Source organism: Vanellus vanellus, assembly GCF_965231255.1.
Source record: "Vanellus vanellus genome assembly, chromosome: 5".
Taxonomy (NCBI): Eukaryota; Metazoa; Chordata; class Aves; order Charadriiformes; family Charadriidae; genus Vanellus; species Vanellus vanellus.
The window spans coordinates 43,409,290-43,424,918 of NC_138910.1; positions in this window are offsets into that span (position 1 = coordinate 43,409,290).

Consider the following 15,629-nt stretch of genomic DNA (forward strand, 5'->3'; position numbering starts at 1 on the left):
ACTCATGTTGTGTCCTTTCCTTCCACAGAGGGGGATTTTACTGATGTGTATTTTCTCTTTTTTTGGCATTAAGATAACAGAATCAAGCAGTTTGGAGACTGTGTAGGAAGAGAATAACTAACTTGGTTATTGCACTTTATTTTCAAATACCCTGATAGCTAAGTACTCCTAGATATTGTGAGTTGATGAATACTAATATGTAAATGTGATCAATTCTGTATAAGATTATGCATAATTCTGCATAAGCTCCAGCATGTGCACTAGGGCAAGTGACACTAATGCCATACAGGACAAAGCTGCGCCAAAGGTTAGAACATTGTGTGCAATTTGACTGCCTGCAGCTGGCGAGCATCCAGTCTCACAGGCATCAGTGGCTTCAACCAGTGTGATAGTAAGTATAAGTAAATAAAAACGTTTGTCCCAAGTTTCAAGTAGTTTGAGCCTGTGGCCTGGGAAGAGGAAAAAGCCTTTAATTGTCAATTCAGATTGTGTAAGGGACACTATAAAAACTGATGGGAGTTAAAGTAACATATCAAACTGTCATGATCTGCATTGAAGGAAGGCACTCGCTGAACACACACAGTACTGCTGACTGCTGCTGTATCATAGAAGGCTTTTTGTTATAGCCCAAGCTCTCTGGATGGTATTCAAAGAAGCTGCTGAGCCAGGAACAATTCAGGTTAAGGTGACCCAAGTGTTACAGTTCATATTCCCAATGTTTAGGCTATTTTTACCTCATTACACCTCTGTGCAAAATATGTGGCTTTCTAGGTGTACTTGTGTAACACACCCTGGTGATGCAGTTTATCAGTCAGGTATATTAACTGCATGAGTCTGTACAGCCTACGCTGGCTGACATAAATGACAATCCAGAAGTTGTTCATGTGTTTGACCTGACTGGCGATGAGGTAGGTGTAGGCATTGAGGGCCTGTTGGCGGTTGAATAACTGTTCCACTGCATAAATTTGATAAATTGGTGAAAATACATAGATTCTTGAGTAGTCAATTAGGTTGATTGTAAATGTTGATAGCTTGCTAGCTTGAATTTGATGTGCGTGATTTAAAAAAATGTTAAGTAAGTATTTCCTTATCTGTGTGGTGCAAAAACATTGCTTTTACTCAGAGGGAAAGAATATGCACAAAAGCTAGCAAAAGCTGAAGCCTGCTTTCCAATACTTAGTATCTGCCACAGGAGGATGAAGTATAAAGAGGACAACATTTCCACGTATACTTTCTTGGTACAGTTTGAGAATCCCTTGGTACTGTTCACCTCATGGCAAAACTAGGGCAGAAATGTTTGCTGGGAAGCTCTCTGCATGCATGGTGGGAGAGGAGACGCTGTTTGCTACTACCTAAATTTATCTGCGTGCAGTATTCCCAGCTTTGACCTTTCCAGGTTCATGTGAGTATTCCTAAAAAAGGAATTATGTAAGACAGGGAAGGAGGAGTCTGGTGGAGGATGATGATGGCACTACTGCCCTCTGAAAAGGAGGATAGCTAGGCTACACGGCTTCCATAAGGTAATACAGGACCAACAATGTGAATTGCAGCTGGGAGAACATGAAAAGCTGTGGCACTCAAGTGTAAAGGTCATGCTGGGAGCAAATTACTTAGCCATGATCTAAGATGAGATGGTTTTGTCTCTAGAACTTTTGCTTTTACAATTCAGCACTTAAAAGTGCAAGAAATGGTGAAGTACAACTTTCCAATGCAAGTCTGTGCATCCTGGGTATGTTTATAAAGGATTGCCTTTGCAGATTTCCAGTGAAAATAATTCTAGGGACTTGAACCATCTGAGCAAATCTTTCAAGTCAGCTGATGAGCTAAAGTCCCATAGTACTGTATGGTGCAGCATGCAGAGAGAAAGAGTTTTGCCCAGAATAAAACAGGGAACAAAATAAAAAAATAAAAGTATCATCCTTGCTCTCAAGACAGGCTATCCAGGATCTCAAACATGAACCTGGAATGGGAGGTGCAAAAGCGAAGCTACCATCCCACTAACAAAGTGGAATGGATGGTAAATGGAGGGAAGATCCCAAAATGAGACTAAACTGAGTGCTCAGGTTGGACTTCAATCTTATCAGCAAGTTTTTGCTTCAGGAAGGACTTGAATCAGGAAGTATTAATGACTCTGAAAACAGATAGAAAGGGCATACTGTGATTTTGGTGTCTGGGAAGGGGGAGGAAAGAACAGGTAGTTGCTAGTAGTGAGGTAGAATAACTAGCATTGCAATGAGCAAATCAGGTTTAAAGGGTAGACTTTCCTTTTTTGAACAATAATTGATTATTTTCACTGCATATCAGTTACTTATTGAAAAAACAGAATTCCATTTCAATGAGGAGAGACTGGAACATGTCCTCTTACTGCTTGCCCTACACGGCTCCAGGGCACATGAGCTCATTAGTAAGAGCAAACTAATAAGCCCCTTGACTGACAGAAGTATCTAGAAAACTCAGTTTAGACTTCCATGTAAAAGACGTTGATGGTATGGAAGGCAGCAGAAAGATGAGGTGTAGCTGGAGGAGAAGTGCAGGGAGAAACTCGTCTGTATGAGAATGGTGGACAGGGCCCCAAGCAGCAGAGAGAGATTTCCTGTAATGTGGACTTCCGTTCCTGCTATTTAATTTGTTACATGCAAATTTGTATGCTTCACTGCCAAGAGATCTGAGTTTTTTGAACAGGAGGACATGACTATAAAGCAGTTTGAGAGACAGAGGTTAGAAGGCAGGTCAGACCAGGTCATGGGTAAAATCTGAAGACAAACTGAGATTTAGTGGAGGAGAGTTGGAGAAGGAAGAATGACCAACAGGAAATGAAGCTGCAACAATAAACCTTATCCTGAAAAATGCCAGATTGTTTTTCATTCCAGTAGAAATATCTGTCTTCGTTCTCAGGGTAGGACTCCATTTGGTGGGATAGTAAAGAAACAACTAGTTCTCTGGGGAAAATGTGACGTGCCAGATGTCCAGATGCTGGGTGAATTGTTGTGCTCTTCCTGCTGAAGTCAGATTTAAAATGCATGAAATTTAGATTTCTTGGACTAAAGATATGGAATAATAAATGACTCCTACAGACCAGAGAAAAACATATGTGGGGTGGCTGACACCCCAGAGGGCTGTGCTGCCATCCAGCGTGACCTGGACAGGCTGGAGAGCTGGGCAGAAGAACCTAATGAGGTTCAACAAAAGCAAGTGCAAGGTCCTGCACCTGGGGAGGAAGAATGCAAAGCACCAGTATAGGTTAGGGGTGGACCTCCCGGGAAGTAGTTCTGAGGAGAAGGATCTGGGGGTCCTAGTAGACAGTAGATTATCCATGAGCAAGCAGTGTGCTTTCGTTGCCAAAAAGGCCAATGGAATCCTGGGCTGCATAGGGAAGAGTGTGGCCAGTAGGTCGAAGCGGGTCATTCTCCCCCTCTACTCTGCACTGGTGAGGCCACAACTGGAATATTGTGTCCAGTTTTGGGCTCCCCAGTTCAAGGGGGACAGGGAACTGCTGGAGCGAGTCCAGCGAAGGGCAACTAAGATGATTAAGGGCTTGGAGCATCTCCCTTATGAGGAAAGGCTGAGAGAGCTGGGACTCTTCAGCCTGGAGAAGAGAAGGCTGAGGGGAGGCCTTATTAATGCTTACAAGTATCTAAAGGGTGGGTTGAAGGAGGATGGAGACAGGCTCTTTTCAATGGTTCCCAGTGACAGGACAAGGGGCAATGGGCACAAGTTAGAACATAGGAAGTTCCATTCAAATACACGGAAAAACTTTACGGTGAGGGTGACAGAGCACTGGAACAGGCTGCCCAGGGAGGTTGTGGAGTCCCCTTCTCTGGAGATTTTCAAGACCCACCTGGATGCAGTCCTGAGTAATGTGTTCTAGGCAATCCTGCTTTAGCAGGGGAGTTGGACTAGATGATCTCTAGAGGTCCCTTCCAACTCTGAAACTCCATGATTCGTGATTCTGTGATATGCACTGTCCTGTGCCCATGCACTCAGCTAGGGCTAGAGCCCAATCCCTGTTGCACCAACATTTCTGCAGCTCCCTTGGTTGTTCACTATGGTCCTGTTTCTGCAACTTTCTCCACTGAATGAGAGCTGTGATGGAGAGAACACAGTCTGCTTCACACAAAGGTGAATCCTACACCAGAGGGGAACTATCCATATCTGCACTGAGAAAGAAAATACTTGCTAGAGAAGAGTCATGAAACTGAAGAAGAGGGAGAGGCTGCTTGTAGTTCCCAGTGCTCCCTTAAGACCAAGTTTTACTTGCTTAATCTCTTGATGCAGCAGTCCTTGCAGCCTGTGGATTCCTTGGACTGATATTGGTGTAACATATGCTTTTTTTGAGAATGGTAGTTATGTGTTAGCTTGTATATAATAGTTATGGTTCACTGAATTTTAAGTCTTGTCAGTTGGAGCACGAATCCCTTTAAACCACACATTCCCCTTGTAAAAACTTTGTTCAGAAATGACCTTGTTGCCTCTCTTACAGCAGAAAACCACAAGATTCAGCAGTAATAGTTTATCACACCAGTGGTTTTGGATGCTACCTGGCTCGGTACTAAATGTATTCAAAGGTACTAAGACAGAAAGTATCTTATCATAGACATTGATGGCCAGCCATTGATGTTCTTTCTTTGTGTTTTGAGGATTAGGTTTTTATCACTAACTGTTGGATTAAGGACCAGGGTTGGCATGTGAAGATGTTTGAGTTAATTTAATAATAATTAAGAACAATAATATGTACTTACACCTATGGTAGAAGATCTATCTTGCAGTTCTTTTGAAAGAATGGGAGAAATTTTTCTCTTTTTCCAATCCTGGGCTCTGGCAGTTAGTCTTGACTTAGAAGGTCATTGTACTTCCTGGTAGGTGACAATCTTTTTGGTTCAAAAAGATTATCTGGAGGAGATGGGGAGATGGAACAAGCCTTCATTGCCCATTTGATTGTTGTCAGCAATGTAACATGAGTAAATCTGAGCTTTCAGGCTGACAAATAATTTAACTGTCTAGGCTTTGGAAAGAAGGCTGCTTGGTTTGTTTTGCCAGATTAGAAATATAAAACATTATGTGACAGTACTCTTACAGAAATTTGAGTAATTTCTTTTTGCCTGCCAGTCTTCTCTGGTGACTTTACAGCCTTCTCAGTTGCAAAGTGCCATTCGGAGGATTAAGTAATGATTTGCCAATTTTGACACAAACTAAAATTTATGCAGAGTCTTTTGGGCCTGAGACTTACAGGATATCATGCCAGGACATGCCAAAGAAGCTCTAGGAAGATGGAAATGCTTGTGGGTTTATTAAGAAATGTACGGAATGTGGAGTATTTCTCTTCAATAAATGTCAATCTCTAGCTTCCAGCTTACTACTGCAGAGACAATTTCCTCTTACTTGAGCAGAAGTCTGGAATGATAACAACCAAGCTAGAAAATGTTGACTATCAGCCTCTGTCATGAAATGGAGGAAAATAACATATTGATGTATTTTTCTTTCCAGTAATTCCATCATCTTTGAGATATTGACACAGGAGTAGAAATCTGGTTAGTAGAAAATAAAGGTGCCTTAGCCTTTCAGAGGATAAAGTTCACCCTGAATAACAAGGTAGCACATATTGCCACAGGGTGCTTACTACACAGAAGGTCAACAGCAAAATATAGAGACAAGTGCCAAAACTCTGCAAATGCAATTCATAAGCAATTTCAGCAGAAGAGCTGGGGCCATAATGGTTGGAGGAGAGGGGAAGGGTATAGAGGGAAGAAGGATAGAGGCAGAGGGATGGCACTGAAGTATCAGATAAGCTGAACTACTTCCCCATTGATATTTGCAGCTACAATGATGAGTAGTTTGTCCTGAAAGAGTTGTGTCATCCCAGCAGATATTTCCCTGGGTCAGAGTGTCCTTCCCTAGCTACTCACTAGAAAGTTTTCTGTATTTGTCATCCATGGCCAGAATGGAGTCCTCTCATCTGTTTTCACTGGCTAACTATTGCTGGCTCTTGCTGGCAGAGCCAAATACCTGTTGTATGCCTACCTGACTGGTGAATGGGAACATGCGTCCGTAGTCAGCACGCATTGCACAAGTAGGTGCTCAATGTGAATGCTTGGGGTTTTGGCCTTCATTGCAGTCATCTGGAATTTGAAGCTCTGTGGCCAAACAGTACCCAGACAGTGAAGGACATTTTAATACCAAATCCACGAACAAATCAATTTACTGCAGTAAGCTACTTAGGGGGCCCATCTGGTAGCTGCTAATTTACAGACTGGGCCATCTGCCACTATCACAAGCGAGGAAGACTAGAAAAGTTACCCAACATAGCCAACAGTTTAGCTTTGTTTTCAATTTTTTTCTCAGTGCTGTGTTTTGTTTCGCTGCTAACTGACAGCAAAGGCAGTGGTTTCTGTTCTGAAATCCAGTTTTCTCAAACCTTGGATAATCTTGTGCGGCTGGGAGACACTGCTGCTGTGATTCAGCAGTTGTCCCTGGGTATGTTTATGCAGCATTCAAGCCGCAGGATGGCTTGGGAAGCTGTGTTTCTACCCAGCACCTGCATATTTTAGCTTGGTGTGACAGGATATGTAGAAAATATATTTTAAATGTGTGTTATTAAAGCCTTACTTCTCTTGAGTTGCAGAATGCCTTCTGCTCTAATGAAAACAAAGAGATAAGGCTGTGTGATATGGAGAGCAAATCTGTTAAGAGCTGCAGATTTGTTCTGTGTTTGAGTTGTTTTTGAACATGTGTGGGGAGTGAGAGATGAAGGTAGGTTGCAAATTCTTCAGTAAAGGTCAGGTCTGAACAGTGACATTTCTGCAGTCCTTGCAAAATGTGCCATGTCAATGTGGGGTCAGTCAAGTACTGCTGGTGCCCAGGAGGCTGTGACAACCTTAGAGCACAGCTATCCGTGTCTGGAATAGGACATGTCCCCTGGCTCCATGGCATGCTGCCGTTGTGTTCCTCAAGGTGGGCCGACATCTTGCTGGTGTCTTCCTTTAAATAAGAACGCAAACCAGCCACCAGCTTCAGCTGTAAGAGTGTTAGCACTTCTCCGACGTTGTGCCCGTGCAATCAGAAGGCGTAGTTAAGGCCAGTTTAACTTCTTCTCTTACTGTGTGGCATCAGTCTCCATGAATGCTCATCTGCTCTAGTTGGACACTCTCCCCTGCATGAGTGAGCTAATGGTTGTTTTTGTTCAAGGTCTACGTGACTAGGTCTCATCATCTGCTCTTAGTAGATGCCAGCTCTCACAGTACTTATAACTTGGATACAATTTTCTGTTTGAAGATGATGAGGTGAAGCTGAGCTAAATGTCTTACTGCAGTAGAAAATTCTGACTAGGAAAAGCCTTAGTCTGAATGCAGTTTTCCTTTGAGAATATATTTATGTGCCCTTCAAAAAGGGTTGGAATTTAATCCGTGCTTCTCTTGTGCTAACTGGATAATGGTTTAGGCTCTGGTAAACCTGAGCAGTAGCAGTGATGGCATATAGGATTTACATATTCTTCAACTGTTAGCTGTACAGATGGTGAAAACTGAATCAGCGCAATAGACCCAACACTGATCTTCTGAAGGTTTGACCCTGAGAACTCCTTTGGGCTTCCCTGGATTAAGATGGAAGGTCATCCTAAGAGGGGAAATACTCAGCAACAACAAAGCCCTCCAAAACCAGCTTTTTTGTTGACAAGGCAAAGACCCAAAGCCTTTCCTTTCTTCATGACACTAACGGTATTCTCCCTATTGGGTCAAAGGCTTTCTGCTGGAAGTTTGGGGTTGCAATTTCTTTTTCATGTGAGCATGCCTTTCCTCACTTACTGTGATTGAATGTGTTTTCCTTAGGGGGCACATTAATTGAATTCTCTATCAGACTCTGCTTTAAGAACTGGAAGGGCCCAGAGGAAAGATTACCAACAGGGGTCCTGTGGCTAATGTGATTAAAAATTATTTGGCTTCAGAAGAGAGAATGTTGTTGTTCTCCATTGTATTTCTCTGCAAAGAGATAACACTCATGCTGACTACAGAAGTGACAGGTCATACATGTTTAATTTGAACAGCTATATAAAGAAACTTGCAGTAGGATTGCTCATTGGGAATTTAATAAATAAAAGTTATTACCATAGCTCAGTATAATCCCAAGGATTCCTCATGTACTCTTCTTGGAACCCAAGCTATCAAAAAATTAAGCTAGGAAGTTGTTGTGTTAAGAGCAGATTAGATCTGAAGGGCAGAATTATCTTTTTTTATGATGGAATTTGGGTGCTGAGCACTGATCTGTTTTGTCCTCACAAAGCTTATATGTCAATGCTGCTAGACGATTTTACAGCTGGGGATCTAGAAGCTGAAATGAAATAACCAGCCCAAGGTTACCCTAGATCTCTTTGTAATGGTTGTGGTGGGTGTTATGGTCATTAAGCTCTCCTTATCTCTTGGTACTTCCCTGTTGGAGTCATAATGAACACGGTGGTTATTTGTGTGATTGGAAAGATCCCTCAGGTGCAGCTATTTGAGTTAACACAGCTTTGAAGACAGGCTGTGCCCTAGCTGTGTCTCATTTACAAGCCTATAAATGAAGCTGAAATGTCGCATGCTGTTGTAATAAGAGTAGGTAGGGGTAAGAAGAGAGAAAGAGGAAGGCATTGGCCCTGAAACCTACACCTGATTTTCTGGTGTCCCAGTGTACCTACTGTGCTACCCAGGAGTCTGAGAATGGGTTTCATGTGCCTGCAGTGCTAGAATGCTGGGCTCCCTGGGTCTCTGTGCTGTTGGGAGAGCTGAAGGGTTTTGTGATGATCCCCTGACCCTGCTAGAAGGTGCTTTAATGTTTCTGGTTTAGACCTGAATATGAATACAGGTACACATCCGACTGTAAGCCTGAGGGCTGTAAGGTTACGAAATACCTTTTAGTGGTTTAGTCTGTTTTATTGAAGTCTGTGTTTGGTTTTTTTTGTTTGTTCTTTTTCCTGCTTTGGTCAGGAATGCATTCCTGGGAGAAACACTATACCTCCTGCAGTGTTTGAACCTGAGAAAACTGGCCACAGCACCAGGAGCTGTGATTTCCTTCTCCTGTGATTCTACAGCTTTTCCATTGCTATGAATGTGGCATTGCTGAAATGGTAAAATAGCTGCTGCAAATAAGTCTTAACTGCGTAATCAGTGCACTAAGGCAAAGAATTGAATGTAGATATCATAGTGGACTTTCCATCTCTGAAAGTAAGTTGAATATGTATACAAGACCCAGGTCTTATAGCTTTGCAATGTGTATAATTTGGAAATGATGGTGAGAGGGGCTTCAGCCTCATTTGTGTGGGTTCTGCTGGCATTCTGCAATGAGAATGGACCAACATAAGTTCCTTACATTTCTTGCTCTGGAAGATACTCCACAGGCGAACAAAGTTCCTTTGTCTTTTGAATAAGTTAATCACTGACTTGTTTTTGTGGTTATTGCTTTCCTTATTGTAAGTTTCTTTGCTCAGTAATATTTCAGGTGTGTCTTTAACCTATGTTTTTCACCTATAATTTCAAAGCTTTGTTCCTTGTTTTATGGAAGGAGTAAAATCTTGCCATGTGTAAAGTACCCTGAAAAGTCTTGAGCAGAGATGGATGCAAGCTGTGCCTACATAGGGAGTCTGCCTACATAGGGAGTTTTACACAGTGAGGGGAAAGGTCATTGCAGGAGGTGAAATGTACCTTTAAAAACTGTTTAAGAAAACAAGTAATTTTGTCATGCTGAGTCTAGACCCCTCTGTTTTTTGAGATTTACTGCTGCATGTCTGTTGCTACCCCTGTGTGTTTCAGCTTGTAAAATAATCATGTACAAACTCAAGGGATTGGCAGTGCAATAACCTAGCAAGTTCTAATAACATATTGCCTGTTGTCTTGGAGTTGGCCGTCAGTTTCTTACTTTGCTGGTTCCTTTGATGCAGAGCAAAGTGCCAGCTGACAATGCTTGGCTTTCAGGTACTTGGAACTTCCTATTAGAGCTTTTCCTTTTTCTTGCCTTAGGAAATAGGCTTAAGTTAGTCTAAAAAAGAATTCCAGAATCTTCCTGAGGCCAAAAACTTGGTTGTACTTGGACTGCTGTGAATAGAAACAGACACCTTAGAGGCAAGAATGTGTGCAGTGGGTAATAGATAATCTCTCTGATAAACAGATGGATGAGGTTGAAGTACTAGACACAGACTCAGGTGACAAGTGCTTTGTCTGTTCAAATGCTGCATTAGCAGTGAAATGCTGTACTTTGTTTAAGATGGAGCAAGGGAAAATTCAAGAGTCAACTGGGTATGAAAGAGGAAGCTGGTGTGAGACTTGGGGTGGTACACAAGACGGAAAATCTGCAGTAATCTCGTATCTTCCTCTGTTTGCACCGGTTTCAAATGCCAGTATGAAAGCATTGGCAGTTGCTTGTTTTCTCTGAGCTGGACACTTTGAGACATTTGGTGTGCCTGTCTAGAGGCTGTGGTATTGTTATGGTGTTACTGCTGCCTGTAGTAGAGCTGGGCAGGAATGACTAGGGAACAGGGCTCAGTTGAAGAGAGCCAAGCTAGGAAGCTGTCACTCCATTTGTCAGATAATCTTTTTAGAAATAAATCTGTTATGACATGGCTTTTCCAGATTCCTAAATACATCCATCTCTTGGGGGTGCCAAGCCTTTGTTTTTCAGAAGCTATGAGCAATGAGCTCTTAACTGCAGTTATGTTTAGAGATTGGAGAACACTTCCCCCAAGCTCAGTAAAAAATGTCATACATAGCAAAATGAATTATTTTAGGGTTGATGTAAATCTTGAAACGAAATAGTTCAACCTAATCAAGCAATGCAACGTTTTAATAAAGCTGCCAAGAAAGAAGTAAGGACTGTAGTTGTGTTCATTATTGCATAGGATAAATCTTTCAAGCTCTGTGCAGGAACAGAAGGCAAAGCTGACTTCTCTATTTCTAGGCTCAACAACATATCAAGGCTTTAAGACTGGCTACTGCTTGCAGTGTGAGAAAAGGTGGTCTTTCCATCCTTTCCCAGCAGAATAACATTGTCATGCTCCTGAAGGGACAGTTTTATCTCTAGTGTATTTGAGCTCAACTGGTATGAATTTGAGTGGGAGTCTGTGTATAGAGGTTTAACTTGGTCCTTGCTGAATAATAATGCATCCTTGGTGGGGGCATTCATTTGACACTTCACCCACTTTCTGTATTATAATTCCCCTCACTGCCCCTCTTGCCAGGGCTTCCTACAGAAGCTTTATGCACATGTAAGCCTGTGGCTGGTGTTGCACTGAGACTACTCTTCACCCCTCTACCTAAAAAGGGATGTTTTTTTTAATACCATGACATCTTTAAGAGCTTCAAGTCCAAAGATGTCTATGCTTCTGTTCTGTTGATAGGTGACTGAGCTTGTGGCTGATGGCATTTATCCCTTTCACATGGCTTGCTTATCCAGATGCCTTGTAGCAGTGGAGGCATTTGTGCTGTGCATAATGGTATACAAGGAAAGGTAAATCGCTGCTCCAGAGATGAGCACTGGTGTGAAAGGAGTTGCCTTGAGTGAAGGAGGAGGCGGAGGACAGCTGGCCCCAGAACCATGTCCAGGAGAAAAGGCTGCTTCAGAGCAGATGGGGAGTTTAGCCCAAATGGGAAAGGACATGGGTTGCAAACCTCTCTGGCTTGTTCCCAGGCCATCTGCTGTTAAGGGATGCATGGGTCTGTGCCGTTGTAATCTGAATATCCGCTTGCACTGTCTCAGACAGCTTGGGGAAGTGCCGTGGAAGAGCCCTGGAGTGTGAGGCCCAGATAGATACAGCTAGCACTTCAGTTCAGCATGGGAAGAGCTGCCTATTGGCGGGGGCAACCTGTGTCTAGACTTGCACCCAGACATGAGCAAGTGCAGTCAGTACAATGGCATGGAGTATGCTTGGGATCACTGAGATTTGAGTGAGTTGTTTCAGGTACTTAGACACTACATTTTGCATGCTGTGTGCTTTTCAGATAGCATGAGTGCTTCTCTGCAAGTTCCCCTGTTCTGCTGCTCCACGTGATGGCCCTGGTAATATCAGTGTTAGCTTCTGGATGCAATTAATAATTTGGATTTATGATGCTTACATAAGAGTTGTGAAGAGGAATCAACTTTGGCAGGTTAGTGTTGTCAGGCCTTTGGCTTGGACACGCACTTAGGAGGGGAGGCATCTGGCAATAGGAAAGATCACTGTTTTCTGTATAATGAATATGATTATTTCTTCATAATTAAACTCTTGTTTAGCTTGGGGTTTTCTGATGCAATATTAGTCCAATTTTTGTATTTTAAAACTTTTTCTAGGGAACTTTGAAGTGTGGTGTAAAACTAAATCTGATTTTAATTTTTCCACTCAACAGTCAGCCAGTTGACTACATGATGAATGCCTTTAATTTCAACTCCCAATAAAAAGTGATTTTTTTTAATGTGCTGTCTCTGTTCAGCTTTTAAAAAGGAGCTTAGTAAGCTCTACTGACTCAAGGTATGTACTGACTTGTGTGAGAATGCAGCACTTTTACTTTCCTGACTATGGTCAAGGCTACTAGTCAAGACTTGTAGGCTAAGATTTATGAAATGAAACCAAAACCTCTGGAAGTACTGGATAGTCTCCCCTGCATTAGGCAATTAAGGAAGTTACAATTAAGTCAGGAGGTGAGTTTGCTTGCTATGACACCTGGCATATATCCATTATTGCTTAACTGAAGAACTGTGAACCAGCCACAGATAGCATTTAGAGACAAACAGGAGTGGAAAAGGATCTGTCCTTCAGACATGTGAAATCTTCATTCTTCAAACAAGGGTGTATTAGTGGCCAGTATCTTTTCTGAACCATAGCCTTTTCATCAGCACTTTTTTTTTTTTTTTTTTTACAAGCAGAGCCAGTGTGCAATGCCATCTCTGCTGTTGCCCACACACAAGTGTCCAACGCTAAACTAGATGCTGCCCAAGGCAAGCTGACTTATCTGTTTCCCCCAGCTCTTCAGGGAGGTATGTTTTTTTGAGGTCTGAGAAATGCATGTCAAAAGCTGCAGACAATCAGTATTCCTGACCAGTGAGGAGAAGATAAACTCCATATAATTGGCATTTCCAGTCAGAGAGGACTGGGTGAGGGTTTGGGTGAGATTTGCTAGCTGTTCCCTGGTCAGTGGATGAAAGAGGCTTGGGCTGCAGAACTGTATCCTGCATGAACTAGAATCCAGCCTTGGTCCTAGCTCGGGGCCTTTGTGATAACTGGTGGGGCAGTATTACTTATGAGTTTTGCCTAATGTCACAGATATCCTCACTCTGAGTTACAGTATTGTTTGGGTTAAAAGGGATAATCTAGTCCAAACCTCCTGCTGAAGCAGGGTTGCTGAGAGCAGGATGCTCAGGACTGTGTCCCGTTGGTGTGTGCATATCCACACAGTTGGAGACTCCACAACCTCTCTGGGAAGCCTGATTTAGTACTTGACCACTCTTGCCATCAAAAAAGTGTTTTCTTGTTTTCAGATGGAATTTCATATGTTTCAGTGTATGCCCATTGCCTCTTGTCCCATCAGTGGGCACTAGGGAGAAGAGCTTGCCTCGCTCTTCATTCCCTCCCATCGGGTACGTAGGCACGTTGATATGATCATTCCTGAGCCTTCTTTTCAGGCTGAGCAGTCTCAGCTCTCTTAGCGTCTCATTATATGAGACTATTTGTTGCATACATAAAGCTAGACTTCCTGTATCAGAAAAGAAATGCATGTAATGGAAGGGAGAGAGAGAAAACTACTGAATATAGGGTATGTGAGTGGTGCGTTCCGGTGATGGGCTGTAAAGGGGGGCAAAATGCATTTGTTTTATAAAGAAATAGCTAGGTAAAGGACAATAGGGAAGATGAGTGCTGGATAAATAAATAGCCACTAGGAACTGTAAATTCAGATCCTGGAAAGGGTTACAACTTGTCCTGGCTAAATAAATGGGTGGAAAATACTATTTGACCAAAACTGTAAACTCAGAGGTTGCTCTCTTTAGACTTGCTATTCCTATTTTTTTCAGTAGGTTATTTTGACTCTAGTGTTTTGGAGATGTGAATTGGTGTAGATATCTAAGTCCTGGCAGTCAACCTTTCTTTGTAGTGCAGAGATGCAATCCATGAGACTAGCAGCCAGGTCTTTAGGGAAAGGACTTTACCTGACAGTTTGCCACAACTTAGGCCTGTGACCAAACTCCAGTACATAGCACCTGAGAGCTCACAAACCTGGAGAAAACAGAGATTAGGTTTTAAAAAAAAAACTTTGGCATTGTGAGTAACTCTGTTTTTTTTTTTTTTTTTCCCCCCCCATCAAAACTGTATCTGTGATGGCATTCACAAAACTCTACTGGTATAGATGTTCTTCTCCATCAGCTCCTATCTTCACTAGCTCAACCTGGTAGATAATCCTGTGTTCCTGGGAGGCCGCACTGAAGCTTTCTCTGAAGAGGTTGAGTAACAGCAGCTCCTGCTTGTGTTAAACATACACTTGGTAATAAATGTGGTCATGCTTCAGGAAGGCATAGCAGCAAGGGTGAGCAGCTGCTAAGTCAGCTTCATGTGTGGTCACTGATCAGAGTGGTTGTGCTGATCCTGTGAAGAAAAGGCAAATGACCCTTGGGTTGTGCCTTCCTGGTATCTAAGCCCAGCACTGCAAACTAGCTAGCCTTCCCTGTTTTATCTCCATGTTCCCCAAACCAAGGGTGTAAAACTCACTCCAGGTGAGGTTGCTTTTAGGGTTCTATTTGCAAATGGAATATCCCCCTGTAACCTCTAAGTCTGGTCCTTGCAATGGCAGTAGCACTGCAATAGTTTTCTGCTTGTGCCACTCATCCTATTTCCTCTTAACAGTGCTTTTCAGGCTTTCCTACAGGAAAGTGCTACATGCCCAATGTGGGGAATGGAAGCTTTACTTGCCAAAGATCTCTTCTCCCTTCAGTTTAACCTGTGATCTCTGGAGCACTGATGTAAATTGGTATCCCTCAAGGCTTTAACTTTTCTTTAGGCACAATGTTGTGACATTGCTGTCCAGTCACTTGTATTGCACTTTCCTGTGAAATAAGTGGCTTCAGATAAAATATGTAGAGTCATACATTGACAAGTGGGTTTATGATTTTTTATTTCCCTTCATTGACTACCAAATTGCACTAGAAAATGATAGAGGACAAGCATGATAAAATATTAAATGATCTGCAGTGCCACTGAAAGAAGTATCAGAGGATGATGTTACTACAGCTCTTGCCTCTGTGACCACAACGTTTGTACACTATTAACAGTAAATCATATCAATAGTGGCTACTACAAAAGCAGAGTAAATCATGCTCAGATGGAGGATTGAAGATGAAATCACCCCATGTTAACCTTCAGGAGCATGTATGTGCACTGCAGAACATTCAGCAGGCTTTTGTGAACAAAACTGTCACTGCTGTCTGATATGTCTCTCCCTGCTGCAGACCTGTGTATCATCTGCAAGTGAGCAGCCATGTATGGGGTAGCAGGTCCAAGCAGGAACACTTTGCCTATGGCTTGGCGGACAGCAGTAAAAAGTGGTGCGAGTCCTGGTGGGCTGAAGATTTTAGCTTCAGTTAATCTTGCTGATAGGTGTCCTAGCAAGTGCTTATTAGCTGTTACATAGAAGTTGGCAAGGTTTGTG